General features: G+C 37.8%; 1 long non-coding RNA gene across 1 annotated transcript in view; it reads right to left on the bottom strand.

Annotated features, from left to right (window-relative positions):
• The window catches only part of LOC122189696, a 13,062-nt gene extending 7,434 nt beyond the window's left edge, over nucleotides 1-5,628 (bottom strand). The window contains exon 1 of the long non-coding RNA XR_006181934.1: nucleotides 5,592-5,628. This is a non-coding gene — a long non-coding RNA (uncharacterized LOC122189696). The remainder of the gene's footprint in view (nucleotides 1-5,591) is intronic.
• Between the last annotated feature and the right edge of the window lie 9,523 nt (nucleotides 5,629-15,151).

The raw sequence follows: 15,151 nt of genomic DNA on the forward strand, positions 1-15,151 counted from the left end.
ATCAAGCTCTTTACTTTGAGCAACTCTTTTTCAGCTTTCTCTTGCTGATGGTGATGAATGTTAGTTTTGACAAATACCGCTAGAGGCTGTCTCATATTCTTATATATTTCAGGCCAAATTCAGGGAAATGTTGTTCAGTAACTTTTCTTTGCATCTAAGGTAGAATATATAAAATTCAGATTCAATATTTTTTGTCTCAGGCTGTTTGAACTTTTTCCGACTTAGGAAAAACAATCTTTTTCCTAAAAGTTTTCTAGAAGTAAACGTTCCTGCATTCCTTATTAATTTCAAATGGTAACATTTCATGAATATCTTCACTCTTCTATTATCAAACAGTGTAAAATGAGAGCACCTCACTCTATTACACGCATTATACTTTGGTATACTGCAGATTTATCCTTACCTGAGAAAACTGTAGGTCTGGCTTAGGCAATCTACTTGTAGGTTTAATATGTCAGGTGAGATAGGCTTGCCTTTCTCAGCTTTATGTAGTATGAATTTGTTAGGGTTGAGCAAATGCCTTTAGATCCATCTGCCTAAACTCCCAACTGAGGTGTGTTTGACAAAAGCTGGTTAGAAGCATCTCATATGACATTACTTATGTATTTCAGTCAAGTCCATTCTTTATTAAACAAAGACATAGAGATTGTTTAATCATAAGAGTTTCAAAGATCTTTAATGCTTTGCCACTTGTTTTTTTTTTTTAAATGAATTCCCAGTTTCCTAAGCCCCTGCTAGAGTCAGAAGTGGCAATAAAATATTTACAGGAAAAAAGTTATACACACATGTAGCTTAAATAGTACTGTGGGAAAGATGGTAAATGAAAAACTGAAGTCCTTCCTTTGATTTTCCAAACTGCCAGCACAATTGTGACCTTCATGGAAACGGTGGTGAATCCCTTTGTGCATTGAAGGATTCAGCAGAACAAGAGAAAACCTCAGAGAAACCTAAGCACTTATGTAAACTGTTTTTTAGAAATTTACCAGTTTGTGAAGAATACCTGTTTTATTAATATTTCATATTTTCTTGGCAATGAGGGATACTATGCCTCTCTGAGAGGGATCTACTATGGATATCTAATTGTAAGGCACTTTGTCTGAAACAGTAAATCCAACTGAATTCTCTAAAAGGGATTTGTAGCAGTTTAAGTTGGAACTGAAAGTTGTTAAAGGACAGAATATTATCTTAAATTTCAGCTGAGCAGATTTTGTTCTGAAATCAGAACAAAATATTTTACAAGTTTTAATCAGTTTAATTTGAGCTTCCAGGCCTGTCCCTGTAGCATCGAGAGCTCAGTTTAATGATTTAAACCACCTCTTACAAAAATTAACATAACACCTAGAACAACAATTTAAGATTATACAGCTAATTAATTATTTTTGTTCCTGTTAGCTCCAATGGAGTCTGCTCAGTTGCATATTTTATGGAGTAGGAAAAGATGGGGTAAGCACTTGAGTGAAAAGCTGAAAAATTATCTACAGCCCACATTCATATTCAGCTCAATATAAAAAAGTGTGTATTTATTATCTGAAGGCAAGAACACTGATCAAGTTAAAAGACTCCTAGTCCTACATAGGACTAATGTTTTAGAAAAAACACACCAAGTTCAGGTCAGATATCACCCTTCTGATACCAACTGCACTTTCTGTATTTTTTCCTCCTGACAGCTCATTTCTAGAAGACCTCAAGCTCTAATGCTCTATGACAATGTTTGTGCATTTACTAGATTAAATTATACTCCCTATTTTGTCATCACCAATGGAGTATTTCTATTATTTTTCCATTGGCAACAACCATAGAATATCTACTCTGTGTTGGTGATGGTCCATAAGTGGTTGTAATACAGTTACTTCCATTTTGGGCCCTAACAAGAGCTTGTCCCACCACCTGAAGAAAAAATCAGAAAAGTTATGTGCCTGTTTGGTTAGCTAAGAAGAGAAATGGTTTTAAAATCCTCCAAAATGCAACTCTAGATATGCAAATTGAGGCAGATTAGGCTGGTAAGATCTATTTCTACAAGTCCATGTGTAACACCTCTGCCAATTACTAAATAAGGAAATAAAGTGCTTTTGGAAGTCTGTTTTACTAAACTGGGGATCTTGATGCAATGCCTGCTGCACAAAGTCTTGGTGGCAACAAAGTCTTTAGAGCTACAAAGACTATCAGAGGGCTGAAGCAGCTTTAAGACAACAGAATGAGGGACTGAGGTTTAACTTGAAGAAGAGTCTGGGATGTCCTCACTGCTGCCTTGCTGTACTGAAAGGGAGATTACAAGCAAAAGGGGAACCAACTTTTTACATGGTCTGATTGTGATAGCACAAGGGGGAATGGCTTAAAACTAGAAGAGGGGAAATTCAGGTTAGAGGTTAGGAAGAAATTCTTTACTCAGAGAATGGTGTAACACTGGCACAGGCTGCCCGGACAAACTGTGAATGCTCCATCTCTGGAGGTGTTCAAGGCCAGGTTGGATGAGGCCTTGGGTAGCAACCTTGCTTATGACAGGGGGCTGGAATTAGACAGGCTTTAATGTCCCTTTCAACCTAAGCCATACTATGATTCTATGATTCCATGTGACTCTATCAGTGTTCAACCGAAATAAAGCTGAGGAGCATAGAGAGGGCATCAAACTGTATCAAAATAAGCAATTATAAGCCTATGTATATACTGTATATAATGTAACATAACAAACAGCCCCCCAGCTCTTTCCCCTTAGATTAAGCAGCTGTGCACCCCTGTGCTTCAACTTCATCAATTACATGTTTTGAAAATAAGGTCTGAATTTTCTTGTTCCACACAAAACCAGAAGGGTATCTGTGGAGATTTACTGCCAGAACCATAACTGCCTCTGTGGACACACTTATTTCTTCCATCCTCATGGGGAATTAGAGCAGCATAGTTAAGCTGGTAAATTTCCCTATTCAGACAGGCTCAGACATCTCAAGAAACACAGCTAAATTAAATACTTCTCCTAGGGGAGCAGTATACATACATACATTCACTACATTCACCAGTTTTTGGTCATAACCACACACACACACACACACACACACGCACCAATCAAGTTTAAAACACAGCAACCTGCAATTTGCTACAAGGGTGTTTTCTTTCCTGCCACATTCTGTCAGCTCTCATTCATTCTGTAAATCACAGTTCAGCTTTGAGCACAGTGGCTGTGTGCAACCCTGGGCCCAATTTTTGAGGTGAAAATCCAGTAGAGGAAAGACTACAATTTTTTTTGCTCCCAGAAAACTGATGTCTGGCAATAGCACAGCAAAGTCATCAACAGTGCAGGAGGAAATATGGATAGTTGTCTACTGAGAGATATTTTGCCTCTTCTACAGGATTAAGATTGCTTTTCAGTAGAGATCCTACACTACTGTTCACATAGGCATTGAATAGATAGGATTGGAGAAAAGGCATTGGATTAGATAGGCATTAGAAAAAGGTTGTTTTTTTTTTCTCACACCAAATAAGTACTGAAAGGGTAACACTAGAAGAACAACAGAAGCTGCTTTAAAACTACTTTTTACACTCCATTATTTTAGAACATACTCTCAGGAGTGACATATAATCATACAATCACTCAGGTTGGAAACAATTTTAAAGATCACCAAGCCCAACTACAACCTACCTGTACTACCCTAACAACCCTCCGCTAAATCATGCTCCCCGAGCACCACATCCAAATAATTTTTAAACACATCCAGGGATGGTTACCCAAGCACCTCCCTTGCAGTGCTTAACTATCCTATCCAGAAAGAAGAAATCTCATTGTGATCTCAGTGTAATCCACAGGAACCTTTAAATTAGATTGTCTATTAAAATATAAGAAGGTATACAGAGTGCATACAGGCCCCTATTTTACCTGAAACCATGGCCAAAGTACTACTCAAAGTGAGTTTAGGTCATAAGTATCTTGACAAGAATAGGACTGTCCATGCTAGAACAGTCTTTCAAAAATCACATGCAAATGTACACCTTGGTCTGATTCACCTGCTTATATGAAGATCTCAGATCCTTGAAACAGGTGCTGGCAATTGCAGGCTTATCTGGTCATCAAGCTGTTTGACTTCTGAAATCACCTTCTAGATGTCTGATGCTAAGGAAACTCCCATTTCCCTGTGTTAGATATACTGGCTTTTGTTAGACTTTTGTCATGCACCCGTCTAACTGTACATTTAAGATTTCAAAAAATATCTTAATTCCATCAAATAAAATCAAAATAATGCAAAAACACCCCAGATCCCAGCAGTTGCTCTCCTACATATTCTGAAAAACAAAATAAAACAAAAAAAAGCCCCATAGAACAACTTCTACAATTTTATTTTTACACAACACTAGTTTGAACAATCACAATGGAAGTGCATTGTGGATATGTCTAGAACATTTCTAAAGCATCAAAAAATACTACTGTGAAAGAAAGTACTGAAATAACTACTTGTATTAGGATGGCAATTAGCTGGCTTCAACAAAGTCTGCAGTTGTTCCAAAAAATTCCTGTGCACTTAGTTTCATCAGATCATAATAACATGTTGGGCTTTGGTTTGCTTTTATGAGAATGACTGTAATTTCTCTTTATTCGAGGAAATTGGTAGAGGGTTGAACAGACAGTAAAGAGTTACCATTTTGGGAGACATTTTCTAGCTATATTAGGCAAGTCACACATGCACGTTGCTCTTCCTCCTAATTATTTCTATGGAAATGACAACAGATACAAAGAACACAAAAACACTATTTGATGGAACAAATTCTCACCTACAAAACACTATTTTCAAGATAGTCATCACCATTAGCAGTGCATTTTCACTAGCAATGAGTAAGAGCCCACATGCCCCGCTCACAAGAACCTGTACCAGTGGAGGTGACTTACTGTCACTGTTGCCACTGCTGAAATGCACCACCCATCACCTCACTGCGCTCATACCCACTGTTTGGTCTCCAGAAACATTCAGCAAACATCAGTGAATGTCAGTAGGTGCCATTTTTTTTCCTCAAGAGGGAATTAAATTCCATCCTTTGCTCCATATACACTTCCATCTCAGACACCAATTTGTCAGAGTTCCCCTCTGCTGCCGTCACGTGGCAACAAGATGTAACAACATATTAGCAGGAAGGTTCAACCTCCACTGGAATACCACCAACATCTGCCTCTGATGTCACGGGCATAATAAAATAGGAGATGTTATTTTTGGAGCAATCCCTAAACTTAATTAAGTCAAACAAACAAAACAAAAATAAAGCAGAAACTAAGGATTAAAAGGGAGTTCAGAGTTTTGAGACCTAATCAACTGGAATTTCTCCTCAGTAAAGAAGTTCTGGCATAAACTGAAGACAGTTTATCTGTCTTGCCAGCAGCAAACCGGTAGAACTCTGTGGGTATCAAGCAAGTCATACTGAAGAAAAGCAACATAGCAGCCTTCCTGCTCTTTGCAACTTGCTGATGCTCATTTTTAAACTGGTCAATTAAAACTGCATCCTTTTTTATTTCAGTATATAATTAATGAATATAAAGGTGCTATAATTATGAACTTTACCAGAAATTTTGGCTAAGTAGGTTATTATACCAAAAAGAGAATAGAGAGAGTGCTTACCCTTGTTCTGGGCTCGCTGTAAAACTCCAGAGGAGGGATCTCCAGAAAAAGAACCTTCCCCACTGGTAGCCAGCTCTTAAATGGGTCTAGGAGAGGTGGAACCAAGCTCCACTCCTTCCGGCAGCACAGGTGAATTGCCTTCACTTGTGGTCCCAGAGCTGACTCATTGCTCACCTCAGGTGATCAATCAGAGGTTCAGGCCATGATTCAGCAGTTCCCATACATACAGATTAGCAACATTCAGCTTCACTAGTTTAGTAATAAGTAGCACTAAGTAAACACAGTCAATCTGTTGTAAAAATTAGACGTGATGTTTCAGAGCTATCCTGAGAAGTGCTGCTGCACGTTCCATAAATATTTTCAATAGAGAACTTTTCTGCAGTTTATTAACCCCATTTGTAGTTGTCATGAAGGGACAGAATGACCATAAATCCCTGAATACTTTAGAGTATTTCACTTTCTGCTGCTGTAGCTAGGCACGTCGTAATGAAATCAGCATTGCAGCTCATTGCAGACTAAGCATTTGCTCTTCTGTGGTGTGACTATGGTGAAGCATGTTCCCTCATCCACAGTTGTTGACAAGTGTTAATTTACCCAATTTAAATTTTGAGGGACAAGCTTTTTAGGAGGGGGACATCTGAGTGAGATGGATGCACAAAAGAAATGCCATAGAATTGCAAGCTTCCATCAGACGTGATGTGATCAACAGTCTTACATGCTACATATGTTCTATAAGCTAACAAATCTGTTAGATAGTTCTCTTAACATTCTCTTGTCACATTAAGAATCCACGGCACACCTGCTTTTACAAAGCTCTGTTATGCTCAGATGCCCCGAAGTACTACATTCAACAAAGATTTCTGAGATGTCCTTGAAATACTGGTGTGGGTGTAATGGTGACTAACTGCTCTGAATAACCCTTATTAGCTGTTCTCCAGTTTTGTTTGACTATAATATTTAATTATATGTCTGACACTTAACACTTCCAGGAAAAGAATTTACTGAATACTTGCATGGAAAATGATGGCTAAAATAATTTCTCTGCCTCCATGTAGGGGAATTTTTGATGTCCTGGAGCTGAACAATTTAAAAACACTTGCATGTAACACAATTATGTAATTACATCAACCTTTGGGCTCTGAAACTCTTCAGATTTAAATACCACATGACTTATTTGTGGTGTGAGTGTCCATCTCTACAATCCCTTCAAAAATATACCAAGACACAGTGAATCTGTTATCCTTTTATAAAATGTATTATCTTCTAGCCACCAATAAAACGGCAGTGTGAGAAAGGGTAGTGTTCGGTGTGTAATTAAAACTCCCACTTCAGCTATGTCACATTTGGTCTGAACTTTGTCTTTTTAGGTTATGAACTTACTGCAGAATGATCATGTTTTCTGGTTACTAAAGGTTGCAGTGGGATACAGTTTTTTTAATCAGAGATTGTTCTATAATGAAAATATTTTCCTTTCCATAAGAATTCATTCTTCTAGAGATCTAATTCTGCAGTTTATTCTGCACAAGCAGTTATGAAGAAAAAGATGGATTGGAGTCTGATGAGAGAATGTGACGTAGCAGGTGGAAGGGGAGCACAGCACAGGAACAAAACCCAGAAAGTGCAGTTTCAGGAGCTATCACACGTGTTTGCTAACAGGCTATAAAGAACTATTAATAGAAAGACTTGTGCAGCCCCTGTTATTAGGTGGCAACATGCTCTGAGCCCAGTGGTAATGGAAGCATTGACAGCCTTATACTTGGTATTGAATGGCCCCATATTACTCTCTTTCAGGCTTCAGTTTTCCTCATTGTAAGGGAATGCTTTGATGAAAGGAGTAATAACTAGAAATAAAGGCATGCACAATTTATGTAGAAGTGGAGCTGTACTTGCTGGTTAACTTGCTGCTGTTTCTCTCAGTGTAGTTTCAAACAGGCCAAAGAGATATCTGTAGCAAATTTGGCTTTGCCATACCTGGGCACAAAGGCCAGTATCTTTTCAAGTGCTTCTGTGCTGTTGGTAACTGAAATAAAAACTCATGAGGCAAGAAAATAAGTGTAGAAATCTCTGTATAATCTAGAAACAAATACTGTTTCTACTGGAAGTCTTTGTACCTCAAAACTTGATATATAACATATGTTTAAGATTTTAATACATTTAAGAAATCAATTTAAGACACGTTTTCTAACATTTGTTGTATGAGAACAAGCAGTTCATGTTCTTCAGGTATAATAAGGAGTTGAAAGGATTGCATTAGACTTCGGTGAAAATCCTTATTCTTTTTCAAGATTACAATTAGCACAACACCTGCAGACACCCTACATACATTTTTGTCATTCAGAGCTGATACATACCAGATAGGAGCTCTTTACTTTTCTCACATTTTGTCCAGATTCAGTAGATCCATATGGCTTCAGCTGGGAGAACAGAACATAGAGATTGCAGTCAAGTGTCCTTGAACATTTTACATCCTGAAATAAAGTAATATTGACAACCCTTTATTACAGTCTCTTAACATAATAGTTCATAGCATACCTAAGAAACTGGATTTTCTGTCCTGCCTGACAGTAGATCTTGGATTAGTCCTTTTATCCTGTGATTTTCTGTGGTTAAGGAATTGATGTGAAAAGTTCAAATTTTCAGTAATAAGAGGCAAACAGCATCAAGTGTATCATAGTTCTTTTTGGGAATTATGTAAATAGATAAATAAATATATATGGAACAGGGTGAATCATGCTCTACTGACGACACTGACTCCAAAAAGAGGCACCATGCCCCAGATGTCATACCTATAGTACATAAAGATCAGGTTGGGGAAAATGAGCGCCTCATGCTCCTATGTACAGAATAAAAGATTTCTTAAGATTCTAAAATTTGCCTGCTTTCTGCAACTAGTTCCTTCTGGAGTCCTTTTGGCTATCCTTCACATTAATCCCTATGCTTATACATTCTCCACATGATCCGAAACCTTGCAAAGTCTCTTTGAAAACTCCATCTAGGTGAAAACTCTCCAGTATTCTTTGCTCTAGAGTGAAATAAGACATTCGGCTCAAGATGATTTAATCTTTTTGTGAGTCTATGGAGAAGCATTTCTTGAAGTTTTTTCAAAGAGTTTTCATTTTTCTTTTTCCTTATAAGTGCTATTTTTCTTGGACAATTGCTTCAGCATTTCTGACATTCTTCAACACTTCACAAGGGGAAAATTAGCTATTTTCCACAACTGAATGAAATAGTTTCAGCTTTGCAGAATTCTTCTTTAACGTGGTTTTCTCCTTCACTGTCTCTGCAAACAATACTCTTGTGAATTGCTTCCTGTTTTGAACACAAGTTTGTGGACCAACTCCTTTTGTGCTTCTCATCTACTGAGTATTCTGGCTTTGGGACTAATGTAACATGTAATTCCCATCATGATGGTGGCCAATATCTGTCTTCTGGAAATGCAGCATCACTGGTGATTCATTCTGTTACCTTCTTATTAAGTACTAAGTGTTTATTAAGATAGGCTGGTGAATTTATATGTATTAAAAGAAAAAAACTTTGAATTCTATAAAACAAAGGCTAAAGTTTAATCAAAATTTATTATTCTTTCCTATTTCTTCTTCTTTATTATTAATATTATTCTCTATTCTTTACTATATCCAAGCTCCAGTCCTGACACTCTTTAAAAAAAGCATGGAAAAAAAGAGCAAAGTTAATTTTTAGCCAAATTCTTTTATACAACATTGCTAACAGCAGTGGACTTGCTTTTAGTGGAAATAGGGAAACAAAATGAGTTTCAGTAGCCTTCATTTTAATAGTCAGCTATTAAAAATATGTCCTTCTCCACCAGTGGCCTCTCTCATGCCTTGTGCTGATCTGTTGCACTCTGTCCATGGTTGTAATACTCTACTCTGGATCTGAATGGACACATTACATTCATCTCTGTCTGGAATAACTACATTTAGTATTTAAACATTTTTAATATAGCAGAATTCTTCGCCAGATGTTCCTCCTCTTGGGGAGCTATTTAAAATGTTTGATTGCCTGCTCTTCAGATCTATCTCACATCGCCAATATCTTCCCAGATATTACTAGCATATATGCTGAGGCACAAGAGTAAATACAGTTTCTTGCCAGATGTATGACAACAGAATCAGAGAGGATCCAAAAATGTGTCATCCACAGAAAGCTTTTGGATCAAAATGCAGACAGGGCCAAGGCAGTTCATTTTCCAGTTAAATAAATCTAGTGGCAAGGGGACAGAAGGGAAGCCTGAAGAAGGGATAAATAAACACTGGCAAGCTGAGAAACTTTTTTTAGGTGGTCCAAATGTAATGGTAAAATTCTTAGCAAGGCACATTTCATAATGTCCTGAAAAATAGTTTAAATCCTTTCCTCCAGGCTCTGATTTCCTTGCGTACTTGAGACACTCTGTGCTCTCAGATTGTTCCTGGGCATACCTCATGTTTTGATGTGCAAATACACCATGTATGTGGTCACAGTGAGTGTGCATTAATCAGCCTCTGCACAGCAGAACACAGAAGAAGGATGTACACGTCCTTGGGGTTAGTGGCAGCTTCTTGGTCAGATGTGAAGCTTCTCTCTCCCTTATCCAGCCCCTCTCATTCACACCACCAAACTCAGAGAGCAATCAGATAGTGGATAAAAAGCTATTTCCCAAGACCTCCATGCTGATGGTCGATCCTTGCAAAGCCTCCCAGATCTGGCACAAGCAGCCTGTTGGGCCCACTTAAAAGTGAGAGGATACTCCCCAAGAACAACTCTGCTTGTTCCCCTCTGCAAGCCTCAGCATTTGTCACAAAAGGTTGTTGCTGAAGTGTATGAAAATCTGTGGTGTATTCAAGAATACAGATGTAAAATAGAATTTATTTCCTTCTGTTCAGAAGATGATTTATTTTAGTGACAGAAAGATATTCTCCAGGATATGAAGGGGACTGCAAATCTGCACACTCCTAATAAACTCGTCTATGTTTATTAATTTGTAAGACTTACACAAAAACACACACTGACAAAAACACAGTCAGTCTCACAGAAACAATCAGATACATCCTGAATGGAAATCTTGCAGCGTGGGGAAACACAGAAAATCCAAATGGAACTCATAATAAGGCTCACCTATCATAGCTATATTCTAAGCACTTCTGCAATACTCACCATTTATAAACATAAATAAATGGTAAAAACTCATCATCCTCTCAGTTTGGAGTTTTCTGCAAACAAGACAGCTTCATTTATGTGCCCAAAACATGTGGAAAGATGTTGGGCACAATAAGCAGCCCCACACACAGACTGTACGTGTAAGTGGAAATGAACACCTAATGCTACATCTTTCTCTTTTTTCCGAGCAGTGGATCAGTATAAAAGATGAGTTATTGTTCAGATGAAGCTAAGGGCAAATGACTAATTGAAGAAGACTTTCAAATACATTATTATTTTTAATGCAGAGCATCTGCTGTTACAGATAAACCCCTTATCCTGCCCAGATCTTATGAGACCAAGAACACAAGTAAAAGGGGTAAAAAGCCTTCTGGAAACTGTAAGAGTAACATTCTCCACACAAGGCAACTGGACGTTGGTGGCCAATACCATACTGCTCCACTACATTCACTAGAAGGCAGCCTGTCAGTATATTCCTGCCCATTTTAGTGGGAGGGTAGCTCACCTGGACAGTTATCTCTTCATTCCTGTCTCATAAATTAACTCTTACTTTGCATGGGTCACTCAAAGAAAACTGTCTCTCTCTCACATATCAGAGCAGAAGTATTTGCAGGTCAGAAAACTATAAAAATAAATGCTGGTTTCAAATTAAAAAAGAAAAAAACAAAAACCTACAGGACAGCAATTAAGCCCTATTCAGACAAAATGGACAGCTTTTCAACATAAGAAATACTTAAATATGAGAAATAATGATCACAGCAAAAAGTGAAAAGTTGTAGCAAAGAACAGCATATGATGTAGTAGCTCTGTTCCTTCTGCATCATTTTTTTTCTCCCTAAGTTGGGATTGAAGGCTGTTTCCTCCTTAGGAAGTTCTGTGTTCCTCTGTACTAATACAACTTCTTAGTAGCCTTTCCTTCCTGTGGACATTAATAATTGATTTAATCTTTAAAATAATCAAAACAAAACAAAACAAGCTGGAAGGGATGATTGCAGAAGGGATGAAAAAGACAATGTATGCCACTTCAGTACCCCAGTAATGACTGGGATCACTCAGGTTAATATAACCTGATTGCCTGAATTATTTTTGACACGTACAACCTCTGTGGATGTTTTTAATGCTTTTTTTTTTTTTTCCTTCCAAAAAATCTTCTGCTAATTAAACGGATGTTTTTCATAGTTTCTTCTGTTACATTTGGTCAAAGAGAATAAAGCCCAAAACAAGATGAAAAGATTGCCACTCATTCTTTCCACTGGCATCCTGCTTTGGTGCTTTCTTAGCTCTTTGGTAGCTGCTGTATCAGCTAGAGGAAATGTCCAGCACTTAGATGTTACGTGACTGGGAAGAAGAAGTCTATACTTCTCTGTAGAGAACTCAATAAATGCAGTGTGCTGTGGCTTTGCCGTTACTCCACTCCATAAAACTGCAGCTCTAGGTGTGATGTGTATTAGGAGGAAGTCCACTGCATGAAGTTCCTGGTCAACTTCCAAGATTTACACAAGTTACCTCTATGTTTACTAACAGTGTTTGGCTTCTCTCCTTTAATTCTCTGCAATAAATCCTTGTGATTTTTTTCTGAGCTTTAATATACTCTTTATGGAATATTATCAATCTTCCCAAATGGGTGGGGATATTACCAAGCTTGCATGATATATATATGTAAAATTTTATAGTTGTTGGGTCATTTGTGTAACTCTACTGATATTGTGTAACAGTGTTGGCACCCTGTATGCATTACGTTGGTAACTCCTGCACCCTCAGTTACAGGATTCCAATGTGAGAAGCCTGGGAAAGGTGGAGGGGAAAGGTGCTATACAGAAAACACAGCAAAACCACAGTGGATATCACAGCATCCTTAAATCCTGAAGACACAAATTGTCACTGACAAGCAGTCCCTTTTCATCCTTGTTGGCTATGACAGGGAGCACAGATGCTATAGGAGATATCAACAGCTGTCCATATAGAAAAGAGAAATCAAAGATAGAGATGTTTTATGTTATGGCTCCATGTCTTGTGCCAGTAACATATAATCAGGTAATTAAAAAAAAAAATTGTTTGCTATTGGGTATTAATTTTTAAATTAATTTTAAATCTCATCCCCTGGCTCGCAGCAAGCACTATAAGGGAGTGGTGAAATGGAGAGGAGGAAAATAAGAGGCCATGAACATGTCAGTGAAGTTATTCTGCATGGCCTCATTCCTCCTGACAGAAATGTGTATAGCAATGTGTCAAAAACCCAATATCCTTTTGTATTTTTTTACGAACATTCTCCTGGGCTGAGTGCGTCATCAGTCTGTGCACAGAATTGCTATAGTCACACAGAGCTAGAAGGGATGTTTGGAGGGCAGAATCATGCTACCCTCATTAGGACACTGACATTTCGTAATTTCTCTTCTCTCATTCTGGCTTCCATTTTAACAGCAATCTCTGAAAATCAGCCCATCCTAGGATTTTATGTCATCTGGTTTCAGTTCAGACTGGAATACAGAATTAATGCCACTGAAATAATGGCAATTTTTTGTCTGACAGCTGAACCACAAACTATGCAAACAAAATACAGTTCAAAGTTGGTCCAAAATAGAGTTCTTTCTTTTCCCTTTCTGAGTTATTCAGCCTTCTTTGATTGCTGTTTGTAAAGTTCAAGTTCATTTTGAACTGAAGATAGTGCTTTGAAAGAGGAAATTTCAGCTTGAAAATATCAAAACAAAATATATTGATTTTTCCAAATAATTTTCTTCCCTTTTCTCACTCCTGCTCTTTTCTGAATTTAAGTTGTTTCAATTCTTGAGAAAGGAGACAGTACAGGTGGATTTGCTGTTTTCAATTATTTGTTCAATCTCTGCCGTTTGTCCGAGGTCTCTATAACAGTTCAGTTGAAATATGTAAATCGATGCATCTTGTCTACTTCCTTCTCACTGATTTTTTGCTCTTCCTGGAACTGGGCTAATTAAAAGTCCAATCTCCCAGTACATTTACACATTGGGAAACACTGAAGTTTTGCTCTAATCTATGTAGTGGCTGACCTTGCCATGCAAGAGCTGAGAGTTTTCAATCTTTGGTAATCTGCAGGGCAAACTTCAAACACCACAGCTCAAGCCTTTTGTCTCTTCACTGTTTGTGCTTTAATATAATTTTTTGGGTGTTCAAATGCATGTGCTCTGTGACCATCTCCTAAAAGCAGTGTTTGGGTTTCATTGACTGCTTTCTCACAGGTCTGAAAGGGGCCTGTTTTCCCCCAAGGCTGACTTATTCTTTTGTTTGGTGATCTTTTTTGCAGCAACGTGCACTCTGTGCTAAGTTTGATGTTACTGATATCCGTTAAGACTGACCCACACTTAATGCCAACACTAAACTGATAAAGAGATGTCAGAAACAGACACAGAATTAGATTTTTCCCCAATTTCTCTGATTAACTTTGTCATAAAAATTACAGTATTATTTTTTCTTTACCAAAGCAGAGGTTCTCCTATAAGAGCATGCAAGGGCAGTGGGAGAAGAAAAGGGGTTATTCAGTGTGTAAGAGGCTTCTTCTCTCTTTCCCACACTATTATTAACAAAATCTTCAGTGTATGCAAGTGCATCTGTTTGCACATGAAAAACCACCACATGCAATAGTTCAATAGTGCTCTTGCTAATTAATGTGAACACTTACACATGCAAATCACATTAACTATCAGTTTGTGCATGCAATTACTTGATTTATGCATGCAAATGTCCACCTGAGGCCAGATCTTAACCTATTGTAATCTGGCATAGCTCCACTGACTCCAGTCAAGCCATGCTGATTTATATTTGCTACAGAATTATTCCATGGTATTTTTGCTGACAATTTTACATTATTGGCAGTATTATAGATGCAGTTTCAGACTTGCTTCAAAAAGCTGACCTTTTGCATTCCTAACAAAGGCAGTATCTGACTCTAGTCATAGCCTGGATTTTACATTTTCTTCAAATCCTATATGCTGAACCACCTCTTTCTATCTATGAACTCAGCTTGCTCTATAAATCTTATCATGCCCTACAACCTGCAGCCTGAAAGGAAAGAAGGTCAGCAATTAGCCTTTTCAAAATAATGGCATGTTAGTTGTAGAGTTTTTGGGTGGTCCTATATATCAGATTGACTTTTAGTTACTGATCAATTGAAGATCATTTGTAAGATACAATGAGAAACTAGATAGCCTGTTGCTCTGGGCAAGGTTTATTCCAGGACTGGAGTGGAGGGAAGGTAACTTCAAAATGAAGGTGTGGAAAAAGTTTCATTATTCATGTATTTCTCCAGCCAACAACGAGCAGGCTGCTTTAATGCAGGTGTTGATTTCAGCTGAGTGCTTTCTTGGTGTCATGACAGCAATTATACACTTTTTCAGGGAATCACTTCCAAATGGTCTTGAAAAAGGCTCCAGACA

The sequence above is a fragment of the Lagopus leucura genome, unplaced genomic scaffold (genome assembly GCF_019238085.1).
Source record: "Lagopus leucura isolate 7727_CA_CO unplaced genomic scaffold, USGS_WTPT01 Super-Scaffold_100157, whole genome shotgun sequence".
NCBI classification, from domain to species: domain Eukaryota; kingdom Metazoa; phylum Chordata; class Aves; order Galliformes; family Phasianidae; genus Lagopus; species Lagopus leucura.